This window comes from Narcine bancroftii, chromosome 3 (genome assembly GCF_036971445.1).
Source record: "Narcine bancroftii isolate sNarBan1 chromosome 3, sNarBan1.hap1, whole genome shotgun sequence".
In the NCBI taxonomy this organism is placed as follows: Eukaryota; Metazoa; Chordata; class Chondrichthyes; order Torpediniformes; family Narcinidae; genus Narcine; species Narcine bancroftii.
Genome location: NC_091471.1, coordinates 300,530,245 through 300,542,435, shown reverse-complemented (window position 1 = coordinate 300,542,435; position 12,191 = coordinate 300,530,245).

Below are 12,191 nucleotides of genomic sequence, written 5' to 3'. Positions count from 1 at the left end.
AAAGGGGAGAAGTTTAAGAGGAACATGAGGGAACATCTTCGCACAGAGAGTGGTGGGAGTGTGGAACGAGCTGCCAGTTGAAGTGGTGAATGCGGGCGCAATTCTAACATAAGAATAATTAGGAAGGCACATGAATGGAAGGGGTATAGAGAGCTATGGATTAGGTACAGGACAGTGGAACCAGGCAGAATGATAGTTCAGCTCAAAGTAGAAGGGTCAAAGGGCTATAGTGATCTATGAATCTATTATATGTGGTGGACGCAACAATCGACTAAAATTGCTGAAATTTTTGTTTCCAAGTTCAAAGAATAATGTTTCTTTTTCAAAGTATGTCTTTGGGATCAAATTCAAGATCTATGAAGTAATGTTGCAGCCATATAAGACCTCAGTTAGAGCACACTCAGAATAGTGGGTTTTGCTCTGGTCAGTTCACTACAGGAATAGTGTAGATGCTATATAGAGGATGCCGATGAGATTTATAAGATGCTGCCTGCTTTGGAGAGTGTCCCTTAAGAGGAGAGATTGAGTGAACTTGGAGGATGAGGGGTGACCTGATAGAGGTGTATAAGATAATGAGAGGCATTGATCGTGTGGATGGCCAGAGGCTTTTCCCCAGGACTGAAATGGCTAAATGACGGGGCATAGTCTTAAGGTGTTTGGGAGTAAGTACAGCGAGGATGGAAGAAGTACATTTTTCACACAGAGAGAGGTGGCTGCATGGAATGCGCTGCCAAGAATGGTGATGGAGGCCGGTACAATGGGATCTTTTACCAGATGATTAGATATGTATGTGGAACTGAGAAAAATGGAAGGTATTAGGTCAGCACAATCCTGTGTGCCGAAGGGCCTGTGCAGTGCTGTAGATTTATCTGTTCGATGTCCTGGAGCAATCAGATTCACAAATTCATCTACATTTTTTTAAACATTTTCCCTGGGTCTTGGAAATGATTGATGTGTACTTGTGAATGAAGGAACTGAGGCTCTATTAAAGCAAACGACAGAGGAGAAAATTGTTATTAAAAAAAAAACACAGGTGACCCCGTGCCCCATGTGCAGGTGAGACAGTGAGAAGGTGCTCACTTCTGCAGGTGATCCTGTGTTTAGGTGATTACATGTGCAGGTGATCACATATTCTGTGTGCCGGTGATCCGTGTGCAAATGATTCCATGTGCAGGAGATCATGTATCCAGTGTCCAGGTGATCATGGGTCCCGTGTGCAGGTGATCCTGCATTCTGTGTGCAGGTGATTATGTGCCCAGTGTGCAGTTTGTCCAGTGTGTGGGTGATCATGTGGGCAGGTGATCCCATGTGAGCAGGTGATCCTGTGAGAAAGAGAGCACATGTGCTAGTGATCCTGCGAGAAGGTAGTCATATGTGCAGGTGATTATGTGTCCTGTGTGCAGGTGATCCCATGTGTAGGTGATCCAGTGTGCAGATGAGGCCATGTGCAGGTGATCCTGTGTGCAGGTGATCTAGTGCACAGGTGATCCAGTGTGCAGGTGAGCCCATGTGCAGGTGATCCAGTGTGCAGGTGGTCCAATGTGCAGATGAGCCTGTGTGCAGGTGAGCCCATGATCAGGTGATCCTGTTTGCAGGTGAGTCCATGTGCAGATGAGCCTGTGTGCAGGTGAGCCCATGTGTAGATGAGCCCGTGTCCCGTGAGCAGGTTTGGTCTGAGTGCTAAAGCTCAAAGGAAGCCTAATAACTCATGCTGTTCCCTGTCTCATTCCTGATGCAGCATCTTCACCTGGAAAGTTGAGTAATACCTTTTGCCTCCACAGATGCTGATTGTCTCCCTGAGTGCTTGCATTCTACTTTTGAGCTGAGGTTGCTATTCAATTCTTGAAGAAAAGAAACATATGAAGTGATTGAATCTACACTGCAAATGAGGAGGAAGTTCCCAATAAAGCAAAGCAGAATTGGTGGTCTGCCGAGAGACTGGGAATCTGAATATTTTTATTTGGAAATTCCCAGAATGCAAGGGTTAACATACAAGGAGTGTTTGGCAGCTCTTGGGTTGTATTCATTGGAGTATAAGAGAATGAGAGAAGAACTCATAGAGGCATTTCGTATTTTGAAAGGTTTAGATAGGGTGGATGTGGGTAAGATATTTCCCTTGGTGGGTGAATCGAGGACAAGGGGTCATAGTCTGAAAATCAGAGGTTATCCATATAAAACACAGATTAGGAAGAACATCTTTAGCCAGAGGGTCGTGGATCTGTGGAACTCACTGCCACATACAGCAGTGGAAGCGAGATCACTGGGAGTATATAAACAAGAAATAGACAAGTATCTCATTAGTGAGGGCATCAAGGGATATGGGGAAGAGGCCAGAAATTGGAACTGGTGAAGAGTAGCTTAGTGTAGATTTACGGAACAGGCTCGATGGGCCGAGTGGCCTGGTTCTGTTCCTTTGACTTGTGATCTTCTGATTCAGGACTTCTTGTGCAAAGGAGCCATGACGCGACATAGTCCTGTGGGTTAAGCTTTAATATTTTCCTTAGTTTGATTTCAATACAACACATTTTACTTCTGAAATGCCCTGGCTGAGCATCAAGTTAACATGCATCCAAGAAGTAAGTCTCCGCTTTAAAAATTGAAGCAAAGGAAAGGTGTGAAATTACATTATTTGATTTGATTCACATTCCATTCTAAATGGTCAGTATTTCCTCACATAATGTGCTGCCTGTAAAATTAATCTGATTACCAGCTCGTGTATGAATATTACTTTGAATGGAGTTATTATTTTGCAAAACGTGCAGCAAATATCATGAAGGTAGCAATTGCTAGTTGCAAGGGTACTTGGGGCATTGCCGACCAACTCGCTGGTGGGTTTGTTAAACTATGATGTACAGGTGCAAAGGGATAAGACTGTCTGCTAGACAGTACAGCAGGCTGACAGCAGCAAAATGGAAAAAGTGCCGAATCAGAAAGTAGTCACCAATACTGAAATATAGGGGTTACATGTCTGGGTGTTACAGCAATACAGAGAGGTTGAGAGAGTTTTATTTTTAAACTTAGACATACTGCATGGTAACAGGCCCTTCTGGGCCACAAGCCCATGCTGCCCAATCACACCCAATTGACCTACAACTCCCTTATGATTTGAAAGGTGGAAGGAAACCGAAGCACCCGGAGGCAACCCATTTAGACACAAAGAGAAAGTACAAAATCCTTACAGACAACATCAGCTTCGAACCCCAGTCGCTGGCACTGTAACAGTGTTGTACTATCTGCTATGCTGTCCGTGCTACCCTCTACACTAACTGTTTCACCCTTCTGTGGAAGAGTGGACCAAAGTTGTGTTCGGTCCATGAACCATGACAATAAACTTATGGTCGATCATCTTGTGTGATAACACTGTTGTTATTTATCCAGACATTTACTGAAGACAGTCACGTTGCCAAGATTTCTCCAGAGCCGCTGAAAAACCAACCCCTGGACCTTCCGGACCAGCAAGGGACAAGACAGCGGTAGACCATTACCTGCAAGGAGGTGTTTTGAGGGGCACGGAATGCAGGCACTATTGCAGCCATGGTAGTGCAGTGATTTCATTTGATCCCAAAGATGGAGCAGGACTTCTACTTGTGTACACAAATGAGAAGCCTGCCTGACTCAGCTGGACTCCTCTTCTGACTGACAAACCTATTGTTGTGAGAATGAAAAACTTGGTGGCCACTTTCCAAGCTTTACTCGACTTAGTTGTACAGTTACAGTTAGAATTTAGAATTATTTAGAACAATTAAGAATAACTTTGTAATAGTAATTCTTCCCTGCTAAAATAATAAAACACTAGGAGTATCAAGCAACACTTCATGGGACTACTCCCATCCATATCGATCGGGAGGTTGTGGTACACAACTGGATCTCCTTAGCTATTGTTTCACCATCCTCCACACTGTAACATGTCATATCTTCCTCCTCCTCCAGTAGTGATTGGTACCACCAGATTTCTTTTACCTTGTTCCACAATAGGAGATGTGGGGATCGCCTAGGCTTCTGGACAAGGTGCCAAGTCACAAACTGACACAGTAGACTCCTGTCCATCTGGGTACCTGATGTTTGGATTACTGCCGAGGAGATCAACTTGATCTACAAGTGGTTTGTTGTTGTTACTCCACATCAACCTTCTTAGTTGTATGGGTCCAGGGGTCATTAGCCAGGAGGGCAGTGAATTTCCATGGAAGGAGCAGCGTTGGAAAAAAAAAACATTTGTAGTTGTTGCTGTACACAACAGCAATCTTTGGGCGTGTAGTACCTCAGGAACCACCGGTTCCCAATGCTTCTCGGACAGCTTAATGGCCAAATGGACTGCTTTCCATAGATATGGCATTGAACCTCTCTTTCTGTCCAATAGGGAATCCCCTTCTGGGAGAGATAATCTTTCAGATCCTAAGATATGAAGGTGGTGCCTCGATCAGAGAGTATGTAATTTGGCATTCCTCATAGGCTAAATAGCTGATCCAGGCATCTGATCGCTGTTGTAGTATGCGAATTGAGACTTGGAAAGGCAAAGGGGAAACACAAATATTCATCAACTACTGTAAGTAGATATGGGTTACGCAAAGCTGTAAGCAAGGGTACCTTGAAATCAATACTAAGCCGTTCCATAGGTTTTGTTTCTTTGATGAGTCCCTCCTAGTTGGTGGTAGAACTGAAGCTTTAGTTCAGCACAGACTGCATGAAGCACAAATCTTGACATCTTTTGTAGAAAAGAGGAGATTCTTTGCTCTAACAAAATGCAGCAGCCGAGCTATTCCTGGATGACAAAGTCTGTTGTGAATGTCAGTGAATGTGGACGTATTAAAGGCTGAACAAGTATACGCCCGACTAACTGCATCAGGGACCACATTCTCTTTCCCTGGACGATACTTTATTGTGTAACTAAATGCTGCAAGTTCCAGCCTCCAGACTTGAATCTTTGTGTTCTTTATCTTTGTACGCTTTTTAACCATCAAACATAAAGGCCATTGACCTCCGATCAGTAACCAAGCTAAAATGGCACCGTGCCAGGTAGTGGCTCCATTAACGCACAGCCTCAATGATGGCAGTCACTTCTCTCTCGACAATGTGGTAGTGCAATTCACTTCCTTGACATGAATGCAACGGGCCGTCCTCCTTGGTTAAGGACAGCAGAAACAGCCACATCAGATGCATCATACTCTACCTCAATCTACCGAATGCAGAGTGACTTCCTCCAACTCTCTCTTTAGTAAGTTAAAGGTGTTCAGGGCCTTTTCCTCCATTGGATACTTCTCTGAATTTACCATCAGTTGAATCTTGCTAGAATCCACGTGGCGTTATAAGCGAACATCCCGAGGGCCCTTTATAAGGATCACTAGTTTTAAGGTGGAGGAGGCTCTTGTAGTGGGCGAAGTCTCTCAGGATCTGGCTTAATGAGACCCTTCCACACACAGCATCCAAGGGTATTAATGGAATTCACAGACTCCACAGTCTTTGAATCATTTAGTGTTAGGTATCTCTGACTGATGGTCTTTAGGGATTTCTTTACATTTTGATCATGTCCCTCTTGTGTATGCCTAGCAATAATATTATCAAGGTAAGGGAAGGCACCGTGCAGTTTTTCTTCCATAACTAACTTAACCATAGCTTGCTGGAAGGTGGCTATCCCATTTGTGACTCCAAATGGAATCCTACAAAATTGGAATAAATGTCATATGCTCCTTATTTGACTCCTTCAGGGACATTTGGTGGTAGACACATTTCAGGTCAAAGGTAGAGTATTTTGTAAGTTGGTTCACCATTTTGTCCGTTCTTGTAAGGGGTAAACATCCAATTCCTGTATTGATTGATTGTCTGTGAATAATCCACACATATTCGCTTCTTGTATCGGTGGGTAGGATCCTTCACCACTACCTTGGGCTCGCCATGGTGATATGCATGTCTCAATTATGCCTTCTGAAAGTAATTGGAGAATTTCCTCTGCAATGAAGTCCTGATCATCTTTTCTATTGGTTTGCAGCTTGGTGATCAGTTTGGGAAAAGGGATGGCTCTTCTATTGTTGCTGCCGTCAGTGTACAGTAATGATCAGCACCATTCACCGTTAGCTCAGACAAGGGTCCTCCGCATTCATATTTCACACTCAGATGCTGACAGTGGAAGTCCTGGCCAAGTATTAAGACAGAACAATAGGCCCTTCAATACACCAAGTAGTGTATTGACTGGCTATTAAGACTAAGAGTTAGATCAACAAAACGTATCCCTGGGAACAGGTGTTTAAAGTTTTCTGAGCCAATAGTGTAATGACTTTACTGGATTGGTGAACCTTTAGTTTTAGTTCCCACGTGACTTTCTTGCTAACGTAACTATCAGTGGTGCCTGGATCCAACAGAGCACTTAACCTTTTACCACTCAGTCACAAAGGTTGCAACTTGAGCAAGGCCTTATGGCATATTAGTAAGTGTAGCCAGTACCTGAGAATTAGCCACTGTTGCCACTGAACTTGGTGAGGCCTTGGATTTGCACACCCGGCCATCATGTCCCTTCTTGGCAGATTTATTACAAGTATCCTCACCTGCTGGACATTTATCCCATGAATGGTAAGAGAAACCACAGAAGAAACATTCCTTTTTGTGTTGTAAGTGGTAGCCACAGCTGGTTTCTCAAGAGCAAATGGAAGGTTATCAGGCAGCCCTGATAAAGAATCCTTCTCACATACCTGCGATACCTGTGATGGTTCAAGCTTCACCACTGCAGCTGTATCGGCCGCCGGGGTAGCGTATGCATCATTATTTTGTTGAGCTACGTCTAACACAGTAGCTTGGTTTTAAGGAGATTGTAAGTCCAATGCTTTTTGTTTTCTAAGAGACGCTGGCGTATTGCAAGTGAGGAAATGCCAGCGATGAATGTGTCATGCATTGCCTCATTTCCACACTGGTCCACACGATGATCTTAAAAATTACAGTTTCTCTTTAACTTTTCCCACTCCCTGAAGAAATCATCAAATGATTTTCCTGGCTTCTGCTGCCTGGTAGCCAATAAATGTCTGGCAAAAACCTCACTGGGAGGTCTTCACATATAAACTGTCCAATTTAGATATAGCTGAGTCAAAATTTCACATCCTTCTATGTATTCCAAAATGTTGCAACTCATACAGCCTAATGGTGTTCTGTAGTTGTTCTCTCTCTTGTCCACATAGTTGTTGACTTAGTTCATGAAAATCATATACCAGTGTCGCCGCACCTTGGCAGCTGTCAGTGAGCTGGGGTTGATGTCTAAGTACATGGGCCTCCACGCCATCTCCATGCCTGTCAATTAAGTTGAGAAGATTGTTGTGAGAATGAAAAACTTTCCAAGCTTTACTCAACTTAATTGTACAGTTACAGTTTGAATTTAGAATTACAGTTAGAATTTAAAATGAATTAGAATAATTAAGAATAACTTTGCAAGATTACATATATTATCTAACTTCTGCAAAGGGATGGTGAAGAATAAGGATCTTCAGCTAGACCAGGGGTGGCCAAACTTGCTAATGTAAGAGCCACATATGATAAACTTCAGATGTTTGAGAACCGCAGGAATCACGTGATCACAAGCCACACCCAGTAAAACTACCATTGTGAGCAGCGGCTTGTACAATTCTTGTCTCATCCAATATATACCCGCGAGCCGCACATATAATGTGGATTGCGAGCCATGGTTTGGCCACCCCTGAGTTTGACATTTACACACCTCACTGGCTAGTTTCTCTTGGGTTTGAGTTTATAGGTACTTTTTATGATCCAAGACCAGCCTAAATAAACAAACACCATTAAGTAAGTGCCCATTTTCTAATAATCTACTTCATCGATTCAGCTCAGCCAACCCAAAGTCTCTACAGTTCACCAATAGTTTGAGATGGAATTTTCTTTCAACTCTTCAAAATACATGTATCAACAACATGAGAATTAAAAACTGATCTATCTGTTGATGCTGCAGATAACATGCAATTCTCTGCAAACTATGAACAAAGAAACCATAGAATTATAGATAACTGCAGGACAGCATACATACAAAAGTAAACACACTTCGTCCTGCTACTGTAAGGATGCCAGGTAATTTTCATGATGTTTGAGGTTTGGTTGGAGACCAGTTTCACATTCAGTCAGGTTCAGTAGAGTGTGGAATATTTCGGCTTTCAAAGATAACACCCAATTCTGACTTTGCATTATGTCCTTTCGGAAAGGAACTCGGGTGATCTGATCCTCAGAAACTGTCTGATAAGCTTCTGGAAAAGAAGGGAGCTTCCACAGTAAGTCTCTACTATCGTGACAATATTCCTTTCACATCTCGCTCTGGAGTAATGGTTTGAACAGCAGATTGCAGATTTCAGATTTATTGTCAGAGTACATACATGGCATCCCATACAACGCTGAGATTTCTTTTCCTGCAGGCATTACAGAATTACTTCTTATTGGTAATGGAAACAAAATGTACATAATATATATATGTAAACAGACTGACTGTGCAATACAGGGAGAATAATAAAAATAATCAATAATGTGCACAAGTAAGAGTCCTTAAATGAGTCCCTGATTGAGTTTGTTGTTGAAGAGTCTGATGGTGGAGGGGGAGCAGCTGTTCATGAACCTGATGGGGTGAGTCTTGTGGCACCGATACCTCTTTCCTGATGGTAGTAGCAAGAACAGAGCAATGTAGATCCTTGATATTTGCTGCTGTTCCTCTCTGATAACAGTGTTGCCTGTAGATGTTCTCGATGGTGGGGAGAGTTTTGCCTTTGATGTCCTGGGCTGTGTTTATTATCTTTTGGAAGACTTTATTTATGCTCAGGGGTATTGGTGTCCTCATACTAGACTGCGATGCAGCCGGTCAGCACTACACCATAACATCGACCCCAGGGATACATGATCCTGTTTTTTAAAAAATTTAGTCGTACAGCACAGTGGCAGGCCCTTTTGCCCCATGAGCCCGTACCACCTAATTACACCCAATTTACCTACAACCCCCAGTACATTTTGAATAGTAAGATGAAACCATAGCAGCTGGAAGAAACCCACACAGACATGGGGAGAATGTACCAACTCCTTATAGACAGTGTGGGATTCAAACCCTAGTTCCGATCGCTGGTGCTGTAATGGCGTTGCAGTATGCTAATCGTGCTGGCCCACTTTATGCCCACTACATTCAAGAACTAAATGATCTAATTAAAGAATTGAACCTTAAACATCTAATTTTAATCCAGTGCCTTATGAAGTTCACTTCTTTGACATATAATACCTTACTTCAATATCAAAGGACAATTTTTGGAACTTTAACCAAGGAGCTGGTTTCCTGATGGGAATGTTATCTTGGTGACACAGGTTTATTGCTTTGAATGTCAATGAGGTCTTTTGTTTCCCGGGGGAATGATTTTCCTGAGATAGGTTAAGGGTTGAAGTTTAATCAGGTAAATGACTCCCTGATGAAGCCGCTTTCTTTCACAGGGAGCTAAGAGCAGGAGAGTTGGACACACCTGGCTAATTCAGCAAGGCTTTTTGATAGTTCGTTAAATGATTGTATGCATTTCCAAGGCAGCACGTGGGATTAAAATATTGTACTTGGGACTGGGTGAAGAGTTGCAGTGAGTCAGGCTGCCAGTGAAATATTAAAGTTTTATCATTCATGAAATTATAATGTAAAATTAATGTGCATGTTGTAATTCTCACCTTTCCTCTTATCATATCCAATTAACATTTTTCGATGGTTGGTCTGGATTTCCCCCTTTCTCTCTCCTGTCTTCATTCAGACGTCTTCCTTTTATTTGCTTAGACCTCAAAGAAGGGCTCAGGCCCAAAACATCAGTAACGTTCAGTACCTTGACCGCCCATGGACGCTGAGAGACCGGCTAAGTTCCGCCAGCATTTCCATGTTGTAATTTTAACCGGAGCTTTAGGTCTACCATCAAATGAGTGTTTTGAACATCTGATCGATGTAAGTTAAAATCTACTGAAAGAAGAAGGGAAACATGGAGGTTTCATCCCATCCATGTCTCTCATATCCGGCCTTCTTTAACGTCTCTCCAATAGACAAGAACACACTGCCTTTTTGCATGTATTCCCAACAAACCAACTCTGCTACTAATTCCAGTGATTCCATTTCATCCTGCAGACATCTGACCACAGAGTAGGTATTTAAGTTGATAGGAAGGTTACAAATCGAGTCAGCTGCATGTTTTGGATGTTACCATGTTGCAGTAGTTGCACCCATCCAGGCAAGTTTGGGAATCTCCATCCTATTTTTGAGGGTAAAAGACAGTGATGATCCTGCTCCTGCAAAATGCCTGCAAGAGAGAGCTTCCAGAACAGTGTCTCCACTGTATCTCCCAGCACAGTGAAGGTCTGCAAACTTTTGGCTAGTCGATCATAGCAGCCAATAGCCTTCATTTTGGCTGAAAATGAATCGTTTATTGCCACTTGCACCTGTCAACGGTGAAGAGATTTGTTTTGCATTCCATCCAGGCAAGTCAACTGCCAGGTACAACAAGAAGTGCAATAATAAAACAAGTATGTGGTGTTAAAGGAAGTCACAGAGTGTAAGATGTGGTGTTGGAGTCAGTCACGGAGTGCAAGGTGTGGTGTTGGAGTCAGTTACGGAGAGCAGGGTGTGGTGTAACAAAAAAATCACAAGCCTCTTTTAAATTGCAGCACCTGGGTAGCCCTCCTGGGACCCAATGATTTAAGGGGGATCCTGCCGCTGCAATGACACATCACGTACTCACTGGAAGTACTCCTGGAAGTTCGGATGTTGGCTGCCCAGTGACGCACGCACACAAGCACTGACGTCACTGGAATAAGCGGGTGGGCTATTTTCATTTGCAAATCACCTGTGGACGCAACCTAGGTGAGTTTAACTGGGTTCCCTGACTACCTCTGAGGTAAGTCAGGGACCGGGTTGGTTTTCGACAGGGTTGACCGGGTCAGACCCTTTCTATCTGCAAGTTGCCCAGTTAACCCCTTTTTACACAACAGTTTGAAGCCACCTACAGAGTGCAAGGCGAGGTGTAACGGTGAGTCACAGAGTGCAGGGTGTAGAGTTGCAGAGTGTGGTAATACAGTGCAGGGTTGGAGTGAGTCAGGGTGCAGGGTGTAGTGTTGCAGTGCATCACAGCACACAGTGTAGTGTTACAGTGAGTCACAGAATGCAGGGTGTAGTGCTATAGTGAGACACGGAGTGCAGAGTATGGTGTTACAGTGAGCCACAGTGCTGGGTGAAGAGTTGCAGTGAGTCAGGGTGTGGTAATACAGCGCAGGGTTACAGTGAGTCAGAAGCAGGGTACGGTGATATAGAGAGTCACAGAGAGCAGGAGGCAGTGTTACGTAGCCCCTTTCAAATTGCAGCACCTGGGTAATCCTCCTGGGACCCAGTTGCAATTACTGGGGCAGCCACCTTTCCAAGAGCAGGGGGACTGACCCATTAAATCACAAACCCAGTGATTTAAGGGGGATCCTGCCCCCGCAATAATGCGTCACACACTCTCCGGAAGTACTGCTGGATGTTCAGATGTTGGCTGCCTGGTGATGCATGCACACAAGTGCTGATGTCACCGGAATAAGCGGGTCGGCCATTTTCCTGTTCAAATCGCCTGTGGACGCAATCTAGGTAAGTTTAACTGGGTTCCTTGACTACCTCCAAATTGCCCGGTTAACCCCATTTTACATGGCAGTTTGAAAGGGCTGAGTGAGTCACAGAGTGAAGGGGTAGTGTTGCAGTGAGTCTCAGTGTGCAGGATGTAGTTTTACATTTAGCCACAGAGCACGGGGGGATAGCATTACAAATACTATACTAAAGAACAGTTAAAAAGTACAGGGGGCATCTATTACCAGTTAGAGAATTATTCAAAAGTCTGATAGCAGCAGGAAAGCAGGGAACAAACTGACCATGAATCTGGAGGTCTGTGTTTTCATCCTCATGTATCTTCTGCTTGTTAGAAGAGTGTAATCGGGAGGGACGGCTCTTCTGATGCAGTGAGAAATATAGACAGAGTCAATGAAGGGGAGGTTGGTTTGTGTGTTGGCCTGAACTCTGTTCCTACTCTCTGAAGGATCTTACAGTCTTGAGCAGAGCAGTCCCTGTATTGTTTAACACCTTATTCAACCGCCAGATTATCCATGTCGTATCAGCTTTGCACCAAAGCACACATCTGTTCTTTTTGTCTCAAAAATCTCAGGAGTAAGATTTAAACCTTGAACAT